The sequence below is a fragment of the Nothoprocta perdicaria genome, unplaced genomic scaffold (assembly GCF_003342845.1).
Source record: "Nothoprocta perdicaria isolate Ctin4 unplaced genomic scaffold, notPer1 scaffold_1, whole genome shotgun sequence".
In the NCBI taxonomy this organism is placed as follows: domain Eukaryota; kingdom Metazoa; phylum Chordata; class Aves; order Tinamiformes; family Tinamidae; genus Nothoprocta; species Nothoprocta perdicaria.
The window spans coordinates 8,880,115-8,903,215 of record NW_020454093.1 but is presented as its reverse complement, the minus strand read 5'-3'; positions in this window follow the sequence as shown (position 1 = coordinate 8,903,215).

Sequence of the window (23,101 nt, the reverse complement as noted above, 5' to 3'; positions counted from 1 at the left end):
CTGCATAAAGACCTTGCACTCCATAATGCAAATATGTAGAACTTGAAGATTTATGCAAGGCCACAGATGTGCTGAAGCTGTCTATGGTTTATGAACAGGTACATATGTCTAGAGACCAAGAACTATGAATTAGAATGAATTAGACTAAGCATTTCAGAAACTTGCTAGCAGGCAGATAAACAGCAAGACAGCATTCCATGAAGGTGCAATCCATGCACTTCGAAAGGCTTGTGCTGCTGAGGGATCAGCGCTGCATTAAATGGGGTTAGTTTTCAGAAAGGTGCTGTGTGATTCCTATGGACTGAAATTCTGTACCTAAACAGCAAGAATTTAGAATCAGATTTATACTATCACTTATCAGATAAAATGATAAACAATAGTGATGAAATGTAAGAGGATAAAGAAGAGGCTGTGAAAGCACAGAAGATGTGATGATTATGGAATATCTCAATTATTCCAATGGAAGAAGGAATTATTGAGTTAGTGATGAGCAGTACCTAAAACCCATTTAAACATGAAAACACAGAGCTAAAAAGGTGATTTTTATTTGTTTTTAGTTAAAGGGAGAGAGAGGTCAGGGCTTGGGCATAAATAATCATCATTAAACGGAATACAGTCAGATTATAGTGTCACTATAGAAAGGTCAGATCAATTACTATAGCTGACTATATGACTATACAGAATGGCACAAAAGCATTCAATACAGGAAGACTGAGCCTGGAATATTGTCAATTTAGATGTAAAATAAACGCTAATAAAATTAGGAAGATAATGGCAAATGAACAGTAAAAAGTTGTTGAGAAGAAATAATATTTTCCTGAGAATTTTAAAGGAACTTTGATAAAAATATGATTAGCATTGTATGACTTAAATATAGTGCAATAGGAATGGAAGTGCTTTAAAACATAGACCAAAAATTTGGCTTCAATATCTAACCTCTTACTGGCAACTCTAATAACACAGTAGAACTTAACAGTTGCCGTAAATAAAGATGATTGGATTTTGGAGTAGTAAGGGTGATTTTTGCAGGTTATGCCTCACTAACTTATGAGGATTCAGTGAAGGGGTTGAAATTAGGTTCATAACCCAGTTTGTGCAGTTAAATTAAAAAAAAAAAAAAGCTTTGATGAGGTTCTTAACTGAAGGATATTAACGAAACTGGAGTTCTCATAGGAAAAGAGACCTTATCTTTATGTGAATAAGCAACTGATGAAAAGATAAAACATAAATAGCAAGAATGAAGAGGCAGCTTTCACAATAGAAACGATTGCCAGCATGGGTGAAGGTCCAGCTCAAGCTTCCCTGCTACTGCCATGTGCTGACCAGCAGGTCCTTAAACGATCTGCGAAGAGGATAAGGTGTGAATTGGCAAAACTTGCACCTTACACAGCTCCAATCAAAAGCTGCCTGCACATTGCTTCTATCAGTGCACAGGAGGCTCGAAATTAGCTATTGTCAATCAAGAAAAAGATTTCTGGAAATTTTGTTTCAGTTTCAGTTAATACCTCAGTTAATGTTAGAAATTATGACAGTCTTCTAGTGTCTGCTAGTTGTGTGGTTTAAGGATATAAAGAAGGCAGCATTTCCTGGCAGATATATTCCCATTGTCAGTAACTTAACCGAGGGAGTTGCAGGGAGAGGCAGACCTTTCTTAGGAAGCTTTGCTCAAAAGCTTATGCAGTTTTCCAACTGAGAGTTGTTTGGTTCCTTACAAATGTTCCTTGCAAATGTTGCTTCCATCCACCGTGTGCTTTGTTATAATTATTGACAAAGAAAGAGAGGGGAAGCAGCCCTGTGGCACTGCAAATCTATGATTTACCTGTATCTTAAATATTGTATCTAAGTCCAATCAGCCTATTGCCATGAATTAATGACAAAATTAGGAAACACAGAAGGCACGTGAAAGGTGAGCGTAGCTTCTCACAATGCAAGAGCGTGGTTTAGGTAAAAGCTTTAATGAAGTGAAAAGGAAAAATACTCTCTCTAAAGAGCTTCTGAGTAAATTAAGAACACAGAAGGCATGATTCTGTTAAAAGAATAAATAGATTAAAAAAGAGCCTGGATAATTTCACAGATGATAGTCGGGCATTGATAATTGAAATATATGTATATTCCAAATGCAACTTTCAGCTTGACAAGACTTTAAGTCATTCTTTGATAAAAGCTGAAGGGATATATCAGGAGAAAGGTCATATTATCCTTGCCCTTCTGATCTTCTAAGCACCCACTATGGGATACCGGCACATTCAGTGTAATGAGCTAGATGAACTGGTATCTTAAGTGCAAATTTTGTGAATAACTAAAATCCAGTCCTTGTAATGGGGAAGACAATCAAAGAGGATTTATCCTGTCAGTACTCCTGCTCTGTCACTCAATTTTATCTAATGCAGTCTTCATTCCAATTAATTATAAGGCTTTCTGAACAAATATTTGCATTTTAATAAGAATGATGGGAATTCATATGTTGAATTTGACCCCTGAATATCTTCCTGTGCTCAGAGGAGCTGACTCACTGGCTGATGCTGATACGCAGTTTGTACTTACTTGTGTTGGGAATATAAAGGTGTAAAATTACTCACATTGCCACGTCATCAATTTACATATTACCTGTTCCTCCTCCTATTGCTGTGAGTGAACAAATACAAAAAATGACAGATAACAGAGAAGAGAGAGTGAAACTTTTTTTCCCTTATTAGTCTGGCAAAACTAGGTATAGAGATAGAAATAAGCAGGTACTGCTACTATAGCAGATATTTTAAGAGAAAAGAATAGGTATTAAACCAATAGCAAGGCTTTTCATGCTTGCTGAATGCCAAACATTCAAATGCCAAAATACTGACAGGGTCATCTGGGACTTGGGAAGGAAATGCAAGTTTTCTCAAAGCAATATTTGCTTGCATTTTCCCAGTAAACCCAGTCATTAGAGACCAAGATGTCGTGAAGCTGAAGGTTGCACTCATGCCATGCCACAATGCCACGCTAGAAGATCACCTGCTTATTCATCATGTTATGGAGAGGCAGCATGAGAACTATCTCCTGGGAAAGTCACAAACCTAGAAAAGCCTGTTTTGTTTTTTTTTCTTTTCCACAGCCTATCTCTAAATGGAAAGAACCTCCCTTGTATTTGTTTGCATGCCCACTCAGTAGTGTCTGGTTATTTGCATGTGATCTTTGGATCAAAGCATCTGATGATGTAGTTGTATGGCATAAGATACCAGGAAAAGCATCAAACACATGCAGAGTTAGCTGTGCTCTGCAGTAAATGAAATCTATCCCAGTAAGGGACCGACTTCATTGGGTTGGCCTTGCTGTGTACTCTGCATGTTCCTTTACAGCTGGAAAAATGAGCACCAACTTTGCTAAAAGCCCTGTTCTAATTTGGTGACCTTGAAACTGTGCACTGGGCTAAATAACTTGGCAAAAACCTGCCCAGGAAAAGTACTCTCCATGCTGTTTCCAAACCCTAGAAATCTATGGGCAAATCCAATCGCTAATTCCACAACTTGCCTGCAATGGTGATGGCTCTCAGTCTGAAAAGCAGCAAGGGAGTTGCTGTAGGTGGGATAACTACAGAATGGTGTTGAGGAGAGAAAATCTTCCTTTTACGCAGTCCTTCTGAGGGAAGCAGAGATTAAGTCCCTGTGTAGAGGCAGATGGCTGGATCCTGTCTGCTTGCTTGAGCAGAGGACTTTAATCCTTTCAGAGTCACTTGCTTTTTATGATTACCGTTTTCTGCCTAGGCTGAGTCACTGACTGGAGGGCTGCAGCTAAGGAGAGTCATGCACTAGGGAATCCAGATACCACCGATTCCCTCCAAGTCCCTGCTTTTGTCTATGGGGCTGAAGAAGCGGAGAGGAGCCGTGACCTTGTGCTAGGGTTGCATAAGATGCCACAGCAGGAGTGAGGGACACTGAAAGAGAGCTCACATGTTCTTAGAGCATTATGAATTCCATATGTGCACATTGTATTTTGTATTTTTTACAAGGTTTTGTATGATTTTGCATTTTTGCAGGCCAGGTCTGGCTAGGTGATGGTGGTGACTGGGATAAGATTTCTAAGAAAATACTCTTTCCACCAACTTCACTGAAAGCAACTGTTGCCTATAAATCTAGTATATACAACATAAATATTTTAGAAAGAGGTAAAAAAAGTCAGCTGCTTACTATAAGAAAGATCTAGGTTTTCAGTGTGACCTGAAGAAAGAGACTCATGTCTTGATTTCCAAACCACAACTCCTGGCTCTCATGACGTGGCTTTCATGTTAATTGTCTCCTCAAGGTTCCTTCTCAGGCTCTTGGCACTTGCATTGGCTTCCTTGGCTTGTTGCTCAAGCCTGGCATTGTCTTTTGGTTATTCCTGCTATTCATCTTACTACTGCTTATCTTGGCCTCTCCAGTCTGTTTCTCATCCTCCCTCGGAGGGCCTGCATTGCTGCCTTCCCAGGCTTTTCTCTTGGAAACTCTGACCAATTTTTTTCATCTCCCAAGGCACGTCTATTAATTTCTCTAGCTGTTTCCTTATCCCTCCAGAATTTTTGTCTGCTTGTTCCTCCAGAGTTTAGCAACATTACAGCGCATCCCTTAGTTATTCCACCACATTCCTTACCTCCCCAGCATGCCTCTGCTTCATTTACTTTGCCGTGTTTCCCATCTATCCAGATATGCTTCTTCAGAAAGTCTTTTCTTTAATATCTCATTTTTCATTTCCCGTGATCCATCTCTTGCCTCTCCCAGCCAGTGTATGTGTAGAGTAGAACTGCTGTGAGAAGCCCTGTCATGCAGCTTCATTTTAATCAGTGCAACCAGTGTTAGGTGGACTCCACGTGTGCATTATTATCCAGGGACCATAGGTGGGCAGGAAAAGAAACAGAGTCCAAAGGCTGTCATATGAACATCAGCAGGGCAGGGAACAGGACATATTTCCTAGCTATAGCTGTGCACAGAGATGCTTTAAAAATGAAAGAAAAATATACATAAGTAAAAAACAACAACAAAACCCCTAGTAATTGCAATAGCAAAGAAATGGAACATCTAGGAAGCTTTCATGCCTTTGCACTACTTACTTGCACGTTAAATCTTACAGATAGCAGATAATTCAGCCCAAATTACACGAAGAACCAAGAGTTTGTGTATAGACACGTGCTTTCATTTGGGGTCTTTCTAGCATCCTTTGAGAGCCCCAGACAGTGGGGTGCTGCTGAGGCCGGTTCTCCTGGGAGCTGAAGGTCTGTGGCCTCTGCCCCCTCTCCTCAGACCTGCTGCTGGTGCTGCACCCTCCAGCTCCAGAGCTGTTGCCTTTTCACCAGCCACACCAGTATCTCTAGCCAGAATCGGTTATACTGTGGAAAACCAGCCTGTTGCTTGTAACTTTGAGCTGCACTAGGGCCTTGCAAGGCATCACTGCAAGTCATCAGCATGCAAGTGTGAGGCTTTGCCCTGGGCCTCCATGGGCCTCGGTTGTCTCCAGTTGTTGCACTGGCCAGTCATTTTGTTCAGAGGCACTCGTGGACTTCTTGCTGCACTGCGGGACTGAAAGCTCCCGTGCATGAATTCTTTCCATTTTTGTACAGCAATTTCATCCTCCATGCTTCTTATTTCTCAGTAGCATCTATATCAACATAGAAGGTATATGTCATGAATATCTCCCATGTGTTAGCCTGAACTAATCCCTTTTCAGATGTGCTAGGGGATTTTTTGCATCGTGTTTTTGGTGTAACACGTACTGAGTCCTATTTGTCACTTCAGTATGTTCAGACAGCTTACTCTTGGAGTGTGGGTTGCCACCTTCATTTGCTTACTAATGAAAAAGGAGTAGCATATTAATAGGGTTTGTGCAGATGAATTCCTCTGCTATGATGAAAGAATTTATCTTCATATTCAGTGAATGCAATTGCCCTGTGTCAAATTCTGCTAATCAGAAACTATTAGCAGCACAGCTTTGATGAGCAACACTAGGGGGGCAGGGGAAAGCAGGTAATCAAAAGAATGCTGCTTTGCAAGGGAAGGTCTTGTAATATTTTTCTCTACAGCAACTCCTGGTCTGCATAAAAATAAATAAATAAAAGTGACAGTAGTTTAGTATTATCTTGTAGGAATTGCAAAGCACAATGACTCAGTAGCGTGATTAACAAAGTTATATTCTTGAGACAAAAATAGCATCCAGTCATCCAGCAATGAGAAAAAACATTTGAAATCAACCTTTTCTTGGTTATATCTGACAGATTGTCATTTCTTGCTTTGGGCCATGTCAGAATCCTCTTACTAAATGAACCTATTCTGGAAGAGCAAGCTTTCTATCTGAGTAAGAGATCTCAGCCTCCTAAATTAGAGGCAGAGCAATAAACTTCCACTTGGAGGCTTTGCTCCATCTTCTCTTGGATAATAAGGGATTTACTGAAACCATCTCGGAGAACAGAAGCAGAAACAAAACCAGATGGCAGGAGACTTCTCTCATACATAGTGGTAAAGTTAGCACTCTTTCATGGATTACTGTGTTAGCTGCAGTTTGATGCAATGGTTTGTAATTCTGTTTCTTTGGCAGTGCTAATTGCACCATGAAAGAAAGTAGATTGGACCAAAGCTCCTCAGCATCTGATTCTAGAAGTTTCTGGAAGAATTTTCAAGGGTCCTCTGAAGCATTTTAAAAGTCTTACTCTTGCAGTGAAGACCCAAATTACAGTAATGATGCAGGTATGGTAGTGCACTATCTTCCCTCTGACATAATGTGGTTGCTTTAGTCCTTCAATACCACTTGCAGTTGGGGTGGCATGGAAGGGTTGGAGGAAAAAAAAAATACATAATTCAGGATGTGCAAAGATCTCATAATCATGAGTAAAAGGGCAAAAGCAAGTGAGTAGTAATCCTCTTTGATCTAAGCTGCATCCACTAGTGATTCATACGCTTCCTGCTAGGCAGTCAAAAAGGACAGATTAAAATGTGAAGTGATTAGTATTAAAAGCTAAGATCACTGCTCAGTATTTCTTTTTTATAAAAATAACTTTTTGTGCTTTTGGGGGCTAATTATCCCCACCAACATGAATCAGTTGCCTTAATAATTGTAAGATCAGAAAGGTAGCATAAATTAACTCAGGGTGGCACGCAGAACGAATTCCTGAAATCTCACCGTTTCACAGCCTTGCAGGCTGAGCGCAGCAGCTGCTGAGGCAGCTCTTGGCTCGGGCACATCCGAGCGCCCTTCCTCTCCCCCTGGGATTGCCGGGCAGTGCGGGGCTGCTGCCTGCCCAGCTGGGCGCCAGGGCCTCCTTGCAGAGCTCTCCTCGCTTTGCTGAGGTGACCTGCGGCTGCTGCTGCTCTTTCTGCTCCCTGCTGCTCTCCCGCTCTCCTTGCTGGCTGCCCTTGCACGCACTCACTTGGCCTCAACTTCCAGACTTTTACTGTAAACTCGTCTCCTCCCTGCTTAAAAACCAGCAGCAACAACAAAACTACTTTCTCACTGTAGTGTAGCAAGGTGTAAGCAAAAAAGCTTTCTCTTTTCCTACTGGTCCGCTTCACTGATGCCTCTTCTGCTAAACTCCACCAGGGAGCTCCCTGCTTAGTACTTTGCGAGTGCCTGGAGCCTAGGAACTTTAGTCACCAATGCCCAAACTCTGTGTGTGAAAATATCCTTGATAGTGAATTATCGTATCCAAGTATTGCAAGATAGAAGTTTCGTCACAGGACACAGTTTCACCAAAGCTCTGTCTCCCTACAATCCCTATTGTAAAAGCAGATGGAGTCGTTCCCGCAGCCGCCTCCTGGGAGTGCCTGAGCTCCAGCGAACGGAGCAGCCGGCTGCAGCGCGATACCCTGCGAGCTCTGGCTCCCAAGCACACACCCAAAACGTGCTTTAGCTCCTGGAAAGGATCCATCTATCACGCTGTAGACTTCACGGAGGAGTGACTTTTGAAGGGCTTCCAAGGCAGCAGGATTTTTTTTGAACTCTTGACTGGAATGTCTAGACCAGGTTTCTACACTTCCTCCTGATCATAAAGTTATCTCAGCAGAATGCTGTGCACACACAAGACTCCCTTTCATCTGGAAAGAGGAGTCTGGGCTGCTGAACTTTTGGCTGCCCATTCTGAATCTCTTTTTTTTTTTCTCAGGGAATTCCAGAATTTCACGGCGAGCATTGTGACTGGCAGAAGAACATAAGGGAAACTTGTATCCCTGTACCTATATTTGATCCAAGTCTTTTGCAGCATTTTTCGGTGAACCACAGGCTCTCCAAGTGCTGCTGCAGCAGTGCTTTGTGTGGTGATGTTTCACTCTGTTGCAGGGTGAACACAGTGTGTGTTCAGTGCCACATCTGAGTTCTGATGTGGGAGCAGCACAGAGAACTTGTTTGTCTGTTAAATGGACTTGAAAGGGATGCTAACAGTTCTGCAGACAGAAACAAAGAGCCTGGTAGTTAGGAAAGCTGAAAGCATCATTTCACAGAGTTGCTTTAACTTTCTTATATTCCTTGGTCCTAGATTTGAATTCAATGCTATTATTGCAACTTTTTCTTAATGAGTAGCTCAGTATCTGCTTGAGACTTAGGAAATGCCCTCAGAGCACATGTAATATTTGATAGGCAAGATCTCATGAACAAAATGCCCTTTTTTTTTTCTCTCTGTATTGAAGGGCCTTGAGATCCCAAACTGGTGATTTCTTTTACCAGTTCTGGCAAATCTCTTTTACTGAGAGAGTGATTTGGAGTTAATGATTCAACAAACTGAAACACGGCAGCAAGGACTGCTTGGCTGTTGCTGTTTTGTGGCATTGACAGACTTACCTGAGTTGCAAGGTAGCTGCCTTGAATATGGTTAGCAGTTTGCCTCAAGCAGAGCAGGACTCACCGGCACTGGAAGACCTCCCTGGGAGCCCAAGTAAAGAGATGGCCAGGACCCAAAATTCAGACGAGCCCTGGTCTGGTTAATGCAATTTGACAATGCAACGTGCTGTTATTTAGGTGTCAGGGAACGTATTTAGCCCTCAAAAAAATTTATGCTAAAATTTGTCAGGAGTGTGCACAGGTGGGATGTGGAGAGATCATCTCCCTGACGGAGACAAGTGCCCATGTTGGGCTGCGTGGTCACACGGGTCTTCAGCTGAGAACTGCAGCAGTTATTACTCAGTTCCACTCATTTTCTGTATGTTTTCTACCTCAACTGCACAGAGAGAAAGCTGTAGTGCTGTCTTTAAAGCTCATCCCTTAATGGCTGAGTGACTAGAGCAGGGTAAGAGGAATTTGGATCGGAGTAAATGTGTATGTAAATGTTAAAAAAAAAAAAAAAAAAAAGAAATGGGTAATGTGCGAAGTAATGTGCAAAATCTCAAGCTTCAAGTTCAGGTAGGCTTGCTGTGTGCAACAGCAATGGCCATCGTTGGTCTTGGCCATTATTTACATTTGCTGTAGATGTGTGAGGAAGAACTCGATACCTTTTGGGTATTGTGGTTTATGCCAGCATTATTCATGCCTTTTCCCAGGCCTTTATAAGCTGGGAAAGTCACCTTGTGTTCAACCAATACTGGGTGTATCCTGCTTGAGCTATTGTCAGGGAGCCAGCGTTTCATCACCCGGCACATTGCAGCCACATAATGGGGGCAGGAACTCAGCTGGAGGAAAGCAATGCCCAGGGCTCGTCAGCAATGTAAATGATATTGCACCTATTGTCAGCGGCCGAGCCTCCATTGTTCTCACAGTTGTTTCCCAGCCGAAAAAATGCTGGGGAGCCTGCGTGATGAGACCGGTCCGCGGGCCTGCTCCGTGCAACGCGCTCCGTCGGGAGCAGCTCGCTGGGCTCACGCTGCTGGCAGTGCGAGCGTGTGGCAAGGGAAAGGCCCTGCTGCTTGCTCTGGCATCACGGGAATGGGGAAAACACATGGGAACAGGGAAAACATGCAGCTTACAGCTCTCCTACAGCAAAGGAGGTTCCTCCGGAGCCGTGCTGAAAGCAGGGCTTGCGCTCGCTCTGGTCCATGGGAAAGAGTTGCTCTGGGAAAAAGACAATAGGAAATGAGGTGAGAGTCAAGCAAAGCGCTAGCCCTAGTAACTTCAAAAGGGATTTCTGGCTGCAGGTTGTTTAGCTGTCCTTAAAGAAATGCAGAAAAACAGCATCTTTTTAGAAAGAGAGAGTACACACGTGCCTCTTGACGTACGTGCTATTGAGAGGGTGAGATGCTTTTTGCAAGCTTATTACTTTAAGGTTCCCTGCTGTAAGTATTTTACTCTGTGCCACAAGTGTGGCTTTTTGTTTCCATTCTTGCAGGTCAGGTCTTTGGGGGCTTGCTCCCAAGAACATTGCTTGCTCATGAACAAACCTGGCTAACCCTGACCACAGAAGAGGGCCTCATTCCGAGTTTTTCTTGTGGGAACTTGGAGATGTTGGAAATGTTTCTTATCCTAAAGGCAAAGGAAAGTACATGGAGTAAATTATTCAATAAGTTTTAAAGAGGAATTGCAATATTTCTTGTTGAAGTTACTGATGCTTTGACCCATTGTGGTTTTAAATCACTCCCAACAAATTTCAAAAGGAAAATTGCTTTGGAGTAGCAAGTGTGTATTTTGTCTTGAATTGTCAGAATCATTTGATTTAATAAATGTAAACCTCATACTAAAGGGTTTATTTTTAAAATTAAAAATTCTTGAATAGCAATCGCAGAAGGAGACTATGCTTCGGTGAATCGTCGCTTTACAAAAAAAAAAAAAAAAAAATCAAACCCAAACCACCCCACTTTTGTGGGAAAGCATCCAATCTTTTGTACCTGCAAGAACTTTTGCTGTTCACAAGTATCTCGGATGCTCAGTCTGTAGCTCACAGAGATGAGGATGAGTCGGTGGGTCATTGGCCCCTAGGTGAAGTTGGTCAGTGGCTTCTAAGTCTTTTGATTTGGGGCCAGTTGGCAAGGAGAGGCAAGGCAGGATAATTTACTGGTTCCTCTTCTTCCTCACATGCAAGGAGTGACACTTCTCATTTCTTTCTCAAAAGCTCTCCCCCTCATTCTTCCCCAAGTTTCTGTTTTGCTGTCTATCTGCTGCTTGGTATTCCACTACATCTTAGAAAATCCAGTCCTAGCTTTTTTTATCAGGGCAACAGCAACACTGTCAGCTGCAGCTAAGCTGTAGCTAATGACATCTTGTACATATGTTGCAGAAATCCTGCTCATCACTTTTAAGATGAGTTTCCCATGAGGTAATGGCATGAGTCAGCGTTGAGGCTGTGCAGCACAGACACCATGAAACTGTGGTGATCTGCAGGAAGATAAGCAAGATTGGTGTCCTGTGTCTGTTGTCTTCCAGCAGCTCTCAGATACCAAGGCCTCTGTTTCTTTTCTTTTCCTGCAAAGTTGCAGGAAGAAAAAAATGTTGGAATACAGTTAGATACAACTCATATCTACAGGAATCTCACAGCTGAGGAGATAACTTAGTTTGTAGGTAGCATTGCCAGACAGTGAGAACACAAGCCAGGTTTTGTCTATGGAAAGGTGCAGGGAGTTTCTATTAACCTTGGAGGAGGAGATGTGTCTCTACCTGCTTGGTAGGTGTCCTGGGTATATGTAAAATCTTTGCTGTAAGAAGAATCCTTTCTACTAGAAACACCTCCTTAATTTAGTAATACAATGCATAAAAAATGCTGTATATCAGGTCAGGTGATTTCCCTTCACCATGTTACATGTGAATGGAACCAGCTCTCCTTTTCGAAGTCCCCTTCCCCTTTGAGACCGGTTCACATGGTGCCAGAATAAAATACAGCATTTTGTGACAGCTCTTCCATGCCAATTATCAATCTAATAACAACCTTTTTTTAAGAAAAAATATTTTACATATGAGTAGCACAGCTACAAATCAAACGTGAACTCTTCTTATCAGCAATACCTTATTGCAGATACTAGGTTGCTTTGTGCAAATTATTTGTTTTGATTTAAGATGCATTCCTGCACTTACTTCTAAAACCCTGCCCTGAAATGGGTCACTTATCAGCAATTTGGGCTCTAAGCCTGTCATCAGAGAACTCCTTCGTGCTACCTGTTTTGGGTATCTCCGTGCCTCCATCTCATCTGCCTTTAATCCATTGAGTGGGTGGTTGCCTTTGATTGTAAGAATGTTCCCACATGTCTCACCTTTCATTTCCAAATACCTGGAAGGTGTCTTCCAGTCATTTGACCATTTTATCCATCTTGTCCATATTTAAGGCCAGGTCTAGCAGAGGAATTTCAGCAATATCTCCAAAGTCTGTGTGTGTGTGTGTATGTGTATATATATATATATATTTATATAAGGCATTTCTTGACTTGTTAGGACCCCATAAGACTGAGAGATAAATCTTCACTCATCTGAGGATCAGGTACTTAAATCAAATTGCTTCAAGTTTTGCAAACCCCAATTTCTCACCAATGAAAAAATCATTACTTTTTGTGCTGAGTGAACAGTATTTATGCGATTAGAACATTTGGTGTGTGGTAGAGGGAAGAAAGGAGGAAAATAACCAGATCAAAGGAGAACTCTAGGAGTAATTATTAGTAGTAAACACTTTTAATAAAATATGCCTGAGTTTGGATTCACAGTCTTGGACAACCCCAATACACGGATATCTTCCTTCTGGTCTATTTATCTATTCTGAATGAAAATTAGTGTTATTAGTTGAATATGGGTACAGTTTTGTTATATGGTTTATAGTAAAAAGGGAAAGACAAGGAAAAGCTATTTAATTATTTTGAAAATAGTTTTTTTAATCTAATGCAGACAAACTGCAAATGTCACAGCTGTGCCCCTTCATGATACTTAAAAAATAAACTAGGTTAGTGGATGCAGTGAAGTGGTTGGGTAGACAGCGATGGGGCTTCCTGCCCGATCTCAGCTGATGCTTTGCAGTATTAAAGAGCTCGCCTGGTGCTACAGCTAAACCACATGTGAAAGAAAAGCTGCCCCGTGCCAGCTGGATCTGCTAACGGTTAGAAATGCGATTCAGCTACTGAACATGCTTGTGCTTATAAACAAACAAACACACAGCTTAAAAGGAGAAGCAGGGAAGAGAGCTTTAAATATGTATTTGCTGAGAACCTGCCCTTCAGCCTCCAATTGAAGTGTGCGTGTTGGGATCTGCTAATCTATAGTTCTTCTGTGTGATGGTTTTCTTCAAGCAGACAGACGAGGGTTTTCTTTTCATGCTCTTGGGGCGGGATCCTGTGCATCAAGGTGGTTACATTAGAAATCTGATCAGTAAAGCAAGACATCTGAACCTGAAAGAACAAAAAACCCAGGTATCTGATTGCAGTGTAAGGCACATATTCATCACTGGACTCTTTGAAGCTTGACGCGGTATCAGATATAAGGAATCACCCCTACTCATTAATTTTGCTTTCCATGTTTCATCCATTGCCCTTGGAATGGTTTTCCAGCGGGAACGGGAGCTCACCAGCCCTTTTGCGCGCGGTTCCTGCATGAGCTGCTGTCCTGGCGATCGCCTCCTCCACGAGCCGCGTCCGGCTGCAGGGGCCCCCCTGTTTATTAACCATCAGGACATCAAAAAACAGCCCATAAGGTGTCCGCCAAAAGTATAAAGAAGATACCACACTCAGGCTTTAAAAGTTAATTTATTGCATTTATTTTATTGCCCTCATTTTATGGTTTGCTTGCACATGAGCAAGAGAGATGGACCAATAAGAGTGTATTAGTATATATTTTATATATTAATTTATCCCTGTTCTTTTTCATATAAGTAATCAAAGTAATAAAATGAGGGAAAGTAAACATAATAAAATTCAAAGTTAACCTTGATTTTGACAAGCAGCAGGATATGCAATTGTTCATTCCTAGACATTGTTTTTTTACCTATTTTTTTAATAGCTAAGAAAAGCTTAGAAACATTGTTTAAATTATTTGAAGGGGAGAGTAAAGAGATCTCTTCTAGGATAGTAGTAGCAACTGTGCATCCGTATTTAAAAGTTCAAGGAAAGAAGCTTCCACAGTTTTTCTTGTAAGACAATTCAGCAGCTCATTAGTGCTCATTGAGTCTTTCCTGCTCTTTAGGTCCACCCTTCCTTTATTTTCTTATACTGAGATATTAATTTGTGATAATAAAGTCATGGCCGTTTTGTAGCAAGCCAAAATCCTGTGTAATTTTGTGTATTACTACTAATGTTTTCTGCTCTAGCATCTAAGAATTTTTATTGATTAAATTACATTTTTGCCCTGCTTCATCTGGTAGTGCTTTCTTAGGAAAATGCAGTTGCCTTATGCCGCTTGAAATACGAACAAAACCTAAAAGAAACCTTTCCCTGAACCTTTCTTCTCTGCTTAAACCTACTTGCGTGTATAGTAATTCTGTATAAAGTTCACTTCCAATTTTCTTCCCCCTGCAGGCTTCCCAGTAAAACCTCAGGAGATGTCCTGACAAGCTCTGGCTGACAGCTCTGCCTCCAGTTTCAAAGCGATGATGACACCGCAGCGTTTGCCTCCCTGGGAATCTCACAGGAACACGAGTGTGCACAAAGTGAGTCTTCATTCATTAAAACATGTGTAATACAGAGGAGTCTTTTCCTCTTATCTGCAGATAAGATTTCAAAGAGGAGAAAGTGGGCAAGAGGGAAAAAGGCCTTTAATATATATATTTTTACACACTAATGATTTCTGTAATACTTTCATCATGGTAAATCTCAAGTTTCCTAAGATCCTGTGGACTGTTTTATCACACACGCACATATCATCATTTGGCAACTGCTTAGAAGTCAGAGGTCAAATGCATAATACAATATACAAAATCTGAGGATTTCAATGCCGTGAAGCAGAGCATGATCTCCCAGATGACACAGGTCACGGAATCCTGCCACTGCCGCCGCGGAGTGAAAGTCATCTGACTTCGCTGGAAACGCGCTGACCTGTTTCTCAAGCGCATGTGGCCCCGAGCACGGGTTCCCTGCAGAGTGCACAAACCTGTCCGGGCCGTGTGAACGGCATCCTCCTCACCCAGGGCCCAGGAGGAGTAGAAGGGTCCTCGTGAGATTGCTGCTCCCTGCACCTGCTCTGGGGCAGGATCCTCTGCAGCTCCACATCCCCCTAGCCCACGGGAAGGGGGAAATCCGCACCCCTGAAACAGCTCTCCTTGCTGCACTGGTCTTGTAGCCAGCTGTCCTCATGCCAGGAAACTTCACTCTAATTTCTAACCCAGTCTGTCCAGTGCAGATGCTGCCCAGTGCTGATGGCTGCCTGACCAGCCCCTGGTGAGTTACAGAACGTCGAGTTCTTGTCCTTTTCAGACTGTTTCTTCCCATATTTGAGGGCCATTGCCAGGTCTTCTCTTGGTTCTTGCTCAGGCTCTCTCCATCCTTTCAACACGCCGTGGCATGGGAGCAAAATACTTGTCCACATGCTTTTTCACACTCTGTTAATGTCCATTTAACTCCTCTTTTTTTCAACAAAGCACCTCATTACATCAGATTAGCAAAAGGAAACAATTTTCCAGTTGGCTGGATTTTAGCATATACTGAACGGAGTCTTGAGTAGTTCCCACAATATTAATGTATGGTGTCTTTGTCTTCAGGGCATTTGTTATTACCAGATGTTTTTCCCTCCTTCTGCTTTGTGAAGCTCAAAATTGCAACATAAGCTGCAAAACACATTCCTGTGTTTCTTAACTCCTGCACCCACATTTTCACCTGATGTTAATCAGCAAAGCTGCAATCAGTCTGGGGCAGATATTCAGCTGTTCTGGAGATATTCTGCCATGCACCTGGATCTGTGCGGTTGCTTGGTCCTAGAGCCCTTGCAACACAATATATTTCTGTGCAACTTTCTCTCTCCACAAGTATGCAAGGTAGCACTTTTGTCTTCAGAGATTTAGCAGATGGGGCAAAACTCTGCAGAACGACTGAGACTGGCTAACCCAGGTTTGTGTGGGAATAATGCATACATTTTATTGACTTAAATGGACAAAACTAAAGCTGCATGCCTCCATATTCCTCAGTTCCCCAGTATGTCACAAATAAATTAAACTGAATTTTGTGCACTGAATATATCCTGAAAAGAGTGAACACCTAAGGCAGAGAGCAGCAGCAGAGGTCACCACCTCCCCTTGCTCATCACTGTCTGGTGCTGTAAAGGGCCCTGGGTGGCCACCTGAGCAGCTCCTGTTCCTGCTCCCTTATCTTCCCAAAGTAATTGGCAAAATCAGGCAGGGTGCTTTGGGCTGCAGGGCAATCTGTCTGATTTCCCCTGGCTAAAATCCTCCCCCAGCAGGTGAGATGGAGGAGGCTGCAACCCTAGACAGAGAAGCGCTGCTGAGGGTTTCAAGATGAGCACTTTTCCCACCAGCCCTGCTGGATACACGAGCGTGAGTGATGGCCTTAAAAATCTTCTCAAGTAACTTCAGGGTCAGTTTCTTACTTCATGTGGGTCCTGCCATGAGTTTAAACACTTTTCATTTATTTATTTATTTATTTATTTATTTATTTAAGGCATAAGATGAATGCTGAATATTTAGGTTTTCTGGTGATTTATGTTTGAGAAACTAAAATCTATTAAAATGTGTTTTCTCCTGCTCTGCAAGCCATAGCTGTTTCAGTTCAACTGAACAAAATAATTCATAGGAAAGAAGTAATGAAATATTTTTCTTGGTGTTTGTTTTTCTTACAAATAGGAACCTAAAAACAAGTTCTTTTCCCTTTCCAAGTTCCTCTTCCAAGTTCCCTCTACTCCTGAAAAAAGTACTTTCTTAATCCAGGTGTTTTTTAATAGTGGACAATAGTTTTACTGTTCTTTTTCCCCCCTTTTGAAGGGTATAGACAATTTTCTGTTTCTAAATAAAATGAGGGTTTTCATTTCAGGAAACTGATGGATGAGGTGTTGTATCAGTCTCTGTTCAGAATCAAAATGAGCGGTACAAAACAGATCTCTTGTAATGGCTGCAAGTGCTGTGTTTGCAAAGGAGTGATTTTGCTTGTACAAAAAAACTGCATTATATCTTGAACAAAGCCCATGGGATGATGTGAAGACAGCTAATGTGCCACTCTGTCCCTGCACAGAGCACACCCAAGGCCCGCAGAGCATCCATACTGGCCAGTCATTTCTCAAGGTTCCTAGATTCAAGGAAATTTTAGCCAAGGTCTCTTTTTTTCCTGGAGGAATCTTGGAATAAAAGGTTAACTTGCAAATTGTTCTGCCTATACATAAGGAAATTAAGGTGTTAATTATGGAGTCTTCCCCCCTCCCCCCCCAATATTTATTTTATTTGAAGTAACAGGAGTATTGTATGAATACTGAAAAAACACTACTTCAAAATTTAGATAGAATTTTTGATGCATCTGTTTCAGCTTTGCTCATGGGTCTTTCAGGTTTGTTTAGCAGGAATGTCAAGAGCTGTGATCACGTTGCACAAGTGTTTGCTGAAGCATCAGTAAGTTCCTACACTTCCAAGTCTAGGAAGTGGGATGTCTAACCGGTGGCTTTTGGAAGGAGACCTCATCAGGGCTCATGGGATGGGAAGCACCCTCAACATGTTGGCTTCTAGTGCCAAGCAGGGGGGAGCTGCTAGTGACTGGGGACAGGCACCATCCAGTTTGCAGCTGCAAGAGGTACAAAATGCTGTGAGGGAAATTCTGGCTACATGCAAGAAAAACAAAACTTGACAGTGAGAATGGTTTGGCACTGGAGCAGACTGCCCGGCATCTCCACCGGTGGAGAGAGTCAAAGCTGGGCAAGGCCCAGAACGGCCCAGTCTGGCTCTGAAACGGGCCCTACTTTGAGGCCTGGTTTTGGTTGCATGGGCTGGATGACTTTCTGAGGCACTTTCTAAGCTAAATCATCCACTTTATTCATGAGGTGATAGTGGTTATTCACTAAATAAATACATACAATTCCTCTGCCTTGAATTTTATTGCTTTTCAGTTTTGGAAACAAAACAAAAACCTGTAAGTCAACAGCCCAGTCACACTGTTGCAACAGGGTCCAGCTCTTGAATTTCAGATACCTCCAAAAAGCTTATTTAATATCATTAAAATAATTTGGACCTATGTTTGAGTGACAACGACAACAAGGAAAATATGTACTTTTGGAAGATACTTAGAAAGGGAGAAATTCACAGTAGTTAGTTGTGAATTATTTGCTCAGTTCTATTTAATATTTTATAGGTATGTGCAATTTATGGTGAATCTCATTAACTCCAGTGTAATAGCATGAATAAAACACCCAGTACTATGTTAGTTCTGAGTTGCATAAAACCATACTACACACCAGGTAATGAAAGGAACAAGAAAAGGAATATTCCACTCTTTCAACTGTGTTCTATGTTAAATAATTGGCTATAGGTGTAATAGGGAATTTTACCCTCTTCATGAAAAAGGGTATATAATGAAACACTTCAGTTAAATTGGTTTATCTATCTATATGCATGTGTACTTTTTTTGTTATCAAAAAATGGATTATATGAATTTTAGTAATTTAGGATCCTTTTTTTTTCCCATCAATAATTACATGAAAATTAACCTCTTCAGTTTTGAAACAGTAATATTGCCTTATTATTTAGTAAATATTTAGTGAATCAAGGACTCTCTTGATTTTTATTGGTGTGTTTCAGTATGTAGTCAGTACCCATAATCATAACTAGGATGGGACATGCTGTGGTTCCCATTACAAGTGGATTTTTTTCTGTGTGTGCTCAGGCCACATGGGTTGCGCTGATCTTGGTTGAGGAGTACAATAAAGCTTAGAGATGTTCTGAACCCCACTTTTGCCAGTACGGGGTAAACTTTCATCCGTGCTGAGATGAAGTGTGCTACACTAATCAAATTGTTGTTAGAAAACGTTATTTCCAATATGAATATGTGTGATTCATAGTTGTAAATCAGAGTATAACTGTTTCTTATTAATCAGAAAGCTGCTTGAAATGAGATGATTTGTTAGAAAAGAAAATGAAGTTCAGAGCCCCCAGGCTTGCAGCAACATTGAGCTGATTCTCTGTGGTGTAGCGAGGGTCTACCTGAACCTGCAGACGGGATGTCTTTGTGCAGACACTGCCAACCAGGACCATTACTGCGACCCACAGCCTCTCGGTGAGTCTCTCTGCACTGGATGGACTTTTATGCATGTGTTGCTTTCAGGTATTTTAGCCATTCAGAAAACAACTGGAGTTGACAAGTTCATGGTAATTATAAAACAGTACAGTATTTCTCACATGCGTAATGCAGTTCTACAGTTCACTGTTTTTATTTTTTTTCCCTATAATTTTTGTCTCTTCCAACTAGAGAAGCTATTTTATATCAACTGAGATAAGGAAAGCAATTTAAGGCCACTGACCACGCATTACTACATTTTGAATGAGCCCTGAAGTTCTTGGCTTTACTTGAAAAAATATTTCTTTGACCATTTCTTGCCAAAAGCAAGCTGATAATGGGTGTTCCTCCTTCCCAACCGCGCCTCAGCTCGGATTTCCACAAAGGCATTGCCCTGCCCAGGAAGCAAGTCCTCCAACAGCTTTTTTATTTGTGTAGCAGCGTGTTTAGGAAAATGTTTCTGCCATCTGTCTGTGCGCAGTGGGTGAGGGGGAAATGCTTCTTCTCTCAGACAGATCTTATCTTGGAGATCAGAGATGAACTTGTGTTTCTGCTGAGTTTCCACTAGAGACCTCCATCAGCTCAAATAACTGGTGGTTTGGTGGTTGTGATGATTGGGCGTTACTTCAGCAGCAGAGGAGGATATGGCCTTGCCAGTTGGCCTCAGGGAAAGGTGGAGTCCCAGGTTAAAGGAAAATGATTCTGTGAACTTTTTTTTTTTCTCAGAGGAATTGAGGTTTATCCAAGCAGGTGTGTTGTGAGAACCTGAGGAGGAAGGAATTTTTATGCCTTGAAGCAATGACACAGAGATGGCAAGAATGATATAATATAAAGTATGTCTATGGTTTTCGTAATATGCCTGTGGAGAACTTGAAAGAAGGATTGATTCCTCTTTCTGGAAAGGCCACTGTAGGTACAGCCAGGCATCTTGCACTGATGAGCATAAGTGCAAACATGCCTAATTCCTGTAAACTGAAGAATGTGGAAATAAGATTCCTGTTCTACAAGAATTGCAGCAATAGGAGAGGGAAGGCTGTTTCCAGTGGCTGAGGTCAGTCTAGGAGAAACCTTGATTTCTTCAATTGTTTCACTAGGCTTCTTGTTCAGTTTGAGGGCCAAAGCACTCCTTTCTTTGAAACAAAACAGCTAAAAGCTGCAAGAGATGCCAGGATTTACTAAGATTTCTGGATTGTGGGATTTTTTTTTTTTTTTTTTTTTTTGCAAGTGATTTATCCCTTGAGCTTAAATCCTTGATTTCTTGGGTATGTATTCTGAACAGAATAGCCTGTGACTTTATTTTGGCATGAAGCTCATCCGTTGTATTATCAACACCAACACTTCCTGTGATTGAAATTATTTGGGACATTCCCAACAACACTAGCATTACCTTTAAAACACATTCTGCAGTGTGATAATGAAACATAACAGCAGTTATTCTTAAGAATCCTTAATTTGCTTGAAGCAATCATAATTTACTTCAGTAGAAGTAGTAAGTAATCTAAAAGTACCTGAAGTACAATAATAACTTTATAGGGTCTTAGTCTATCGTTTCTATAATAGTTTCAGTCTCATTACTTTTTAGTCTTGCAGCTGGGGTTGTTCCTTACCTGAAACCATTATTTAGCTATTTTAGAAGAGTAAATTTTAGTTAAATCAGGAAAATATTAATAAAAGAACTGATTCCATTTGGTATATTTCTGGAAATTATACATTTCACTTGCTGCAGGTAAACTTTATTGCAAAAGAGAAATCCAGGATATTTCATACTTGCCTTTCAATTTTATATGTATCAACTCTTTCAAGTAGTGTACTGTAATGTTTTGGAAGAAAGGCTGATTTTTTTTAATTACATTTTTATGGTGCAGTATTGTATATGCTCTGTGCTGAATAGGGCATCTTTGTCTTGACACTTATGTCAACTGGGCTTGCTGGGACTGATTCTGTGCTTAAGTAAGTGTTTTGGTGCAGAAAAGACATGATACAGTGGAAACTTCGGAGGGGGAATTATTAAAATATTTTCTGATATTTAAACAGCTGTTTGTCTTCCATATATTTTAAATAACTTTCAGGGCTTATCAATCAACAGCCATTTACTCAATATAGTAGTAATCCTTGCAGATAAAGATCTTTCTCAGAAGGTGCCAAATCGTAAAAAATACTTCAGGAATTTTGTCAGTCTGTGGCAATAAGCAGAATTATTGTGATGTATTTCAAACTGTAGCAGTGTAAAGAGAGAAAGACTCTCAAATAACTTTAAACATTTGGACAATATTTATGTACTTCAACAAGATGTGCTAGGATTATATCTAAGTGAAAAAAGCAATTAGTAAAAAGAACTTTAAAAATACATTTGTTGTTCACGGAGTTCTAAAATATTATGTGCCTTATTCTCAGAGTGTTCCACATCTCGGACTGAATGCTCAGAAAATGTGACAAAGCTGTTCTGGTTGCAGCTCAAGTCTCTAGCCGTGTTTTGCTTAAAAGAGAAGCTGTGTTCTTGACTGCTGCACTGGCTTCTCAGTAGGAGTGTGTGCGTGGAACCATTTGTTTCAATATTGTCTGCTAACTCTAATTGAGATTCCCAAGGCAATCTTGTTTAAATGATGAATAGTTGCCCGAGGAGCACAAATTGTTTGGTGGTCTCTCTGTCTTAAGACTTTATGACTGTTCTTGGCACTGATTAGAACTTTTCTTGAGGTTCTTTCAACCAAGGGATTTAAACACGGCGGGTTCACATAGTCTGTGCTCACTTCAGGTGTTGAGCAGGTACTTCCAGTGACCTGACGCTTGTTCCAGAGCCCTGTTCCCTGCTGCTCTGAGGCCTGGCCATTCCTGAGGCTCAATGTTTCTTTCAGGAGCATCCACAAAGGCCAGCTAAGACATCAGTTTGCCTTTCCTGGATTTCTCTGTGGAGCTGGAGGTAATCAATGTATTTCAGGGTCTACTTTATCACTTCTCTGAGGCTGTTGATTGCAAATAGCACAAGGTTCCTCTGTCTCAGGAGCTGTCACCACCTTTGGTAAAGATTGAGATATGAGCAAAACAACCACAAATAAAAGCAGTTGGTGTAAACTTTAAATTGCAAAAGAAATCAATCCAACAGTTGACTAAAAGAAAGTCCTATAGCAAGGCCATAGGAGTGATACCAAGAACGTGGCAGCTGAAAGCCCTCAAAGGGATTTGTTCTTCCCAGGAATACTAAAACTTAGGAGACCTACTAAAATAAGCAAATGTGCACATGATGTATGTGGCTTTGAGGCATTTCTTATGAAACAAACAGCACTGAGAAATAGATAAATGAGATGGGCACACACCTGAAATTCCCTCTTCCCTTTTATTTCGTGCTATTTTGTGTGAGAGTCTCAGAAATTTCCCAACCGTGCAGGATTTTGCACAATGCATGTGCTGATAGCAGGGCTTGTGCTCCTTTGGTTTGATCAGCCTTAGCTGCACCCCTAACACTCCTTGCAATTTTGCTTTCTTATGCGCTCATACCAGCAGCAGAAAATATTTACTTTAAGTTATTTTGAAATTTGTCGTTGAGATTGCGCTCAGTGATACAGCCCAGGATAATGATAGGAAAAGGGATGTTTACTGTGGAATAGCAAACCCCTTCATGTTGCCCAGAAGCTGCGCACGGTGCCAGCGCTGCCAGCAGTTCACACACTAGCACGGGAAGCGCTGCCTGCCCTGGCAGGTGGGCAGAAAGCCAGGGAAACGGGGCAGAAAGCCAGGGATACGGCCTTTGTTTTGGTGACAGAGGTTGACCTGGAAAATTGTTTCAGCAAGTTGCGCGTGAAAGGGGTGGTGAGGCCCTCTCTGCACTGGCGAATGTACCGGAATATCAAAGTAATTCCGAATGCACTGGTAGAGCTCCAGGATGCAGTGGAAGAGCCAGGATCGGGTGCATTGTATGGGCTTTAGTCCTGCGAAATGCAGCCAGGTTTTCTGGCAGCCAGCTCCTGTGGATGGTGCAGGTAAACAGGGCAGTCCCCAGAGCTTCTGGTGCAGCCCTGACGTCTGTCAGGGCACAGCTCGGGTGTCACTTCCACCTCTGAAACGTCAGCGAGCAGCCG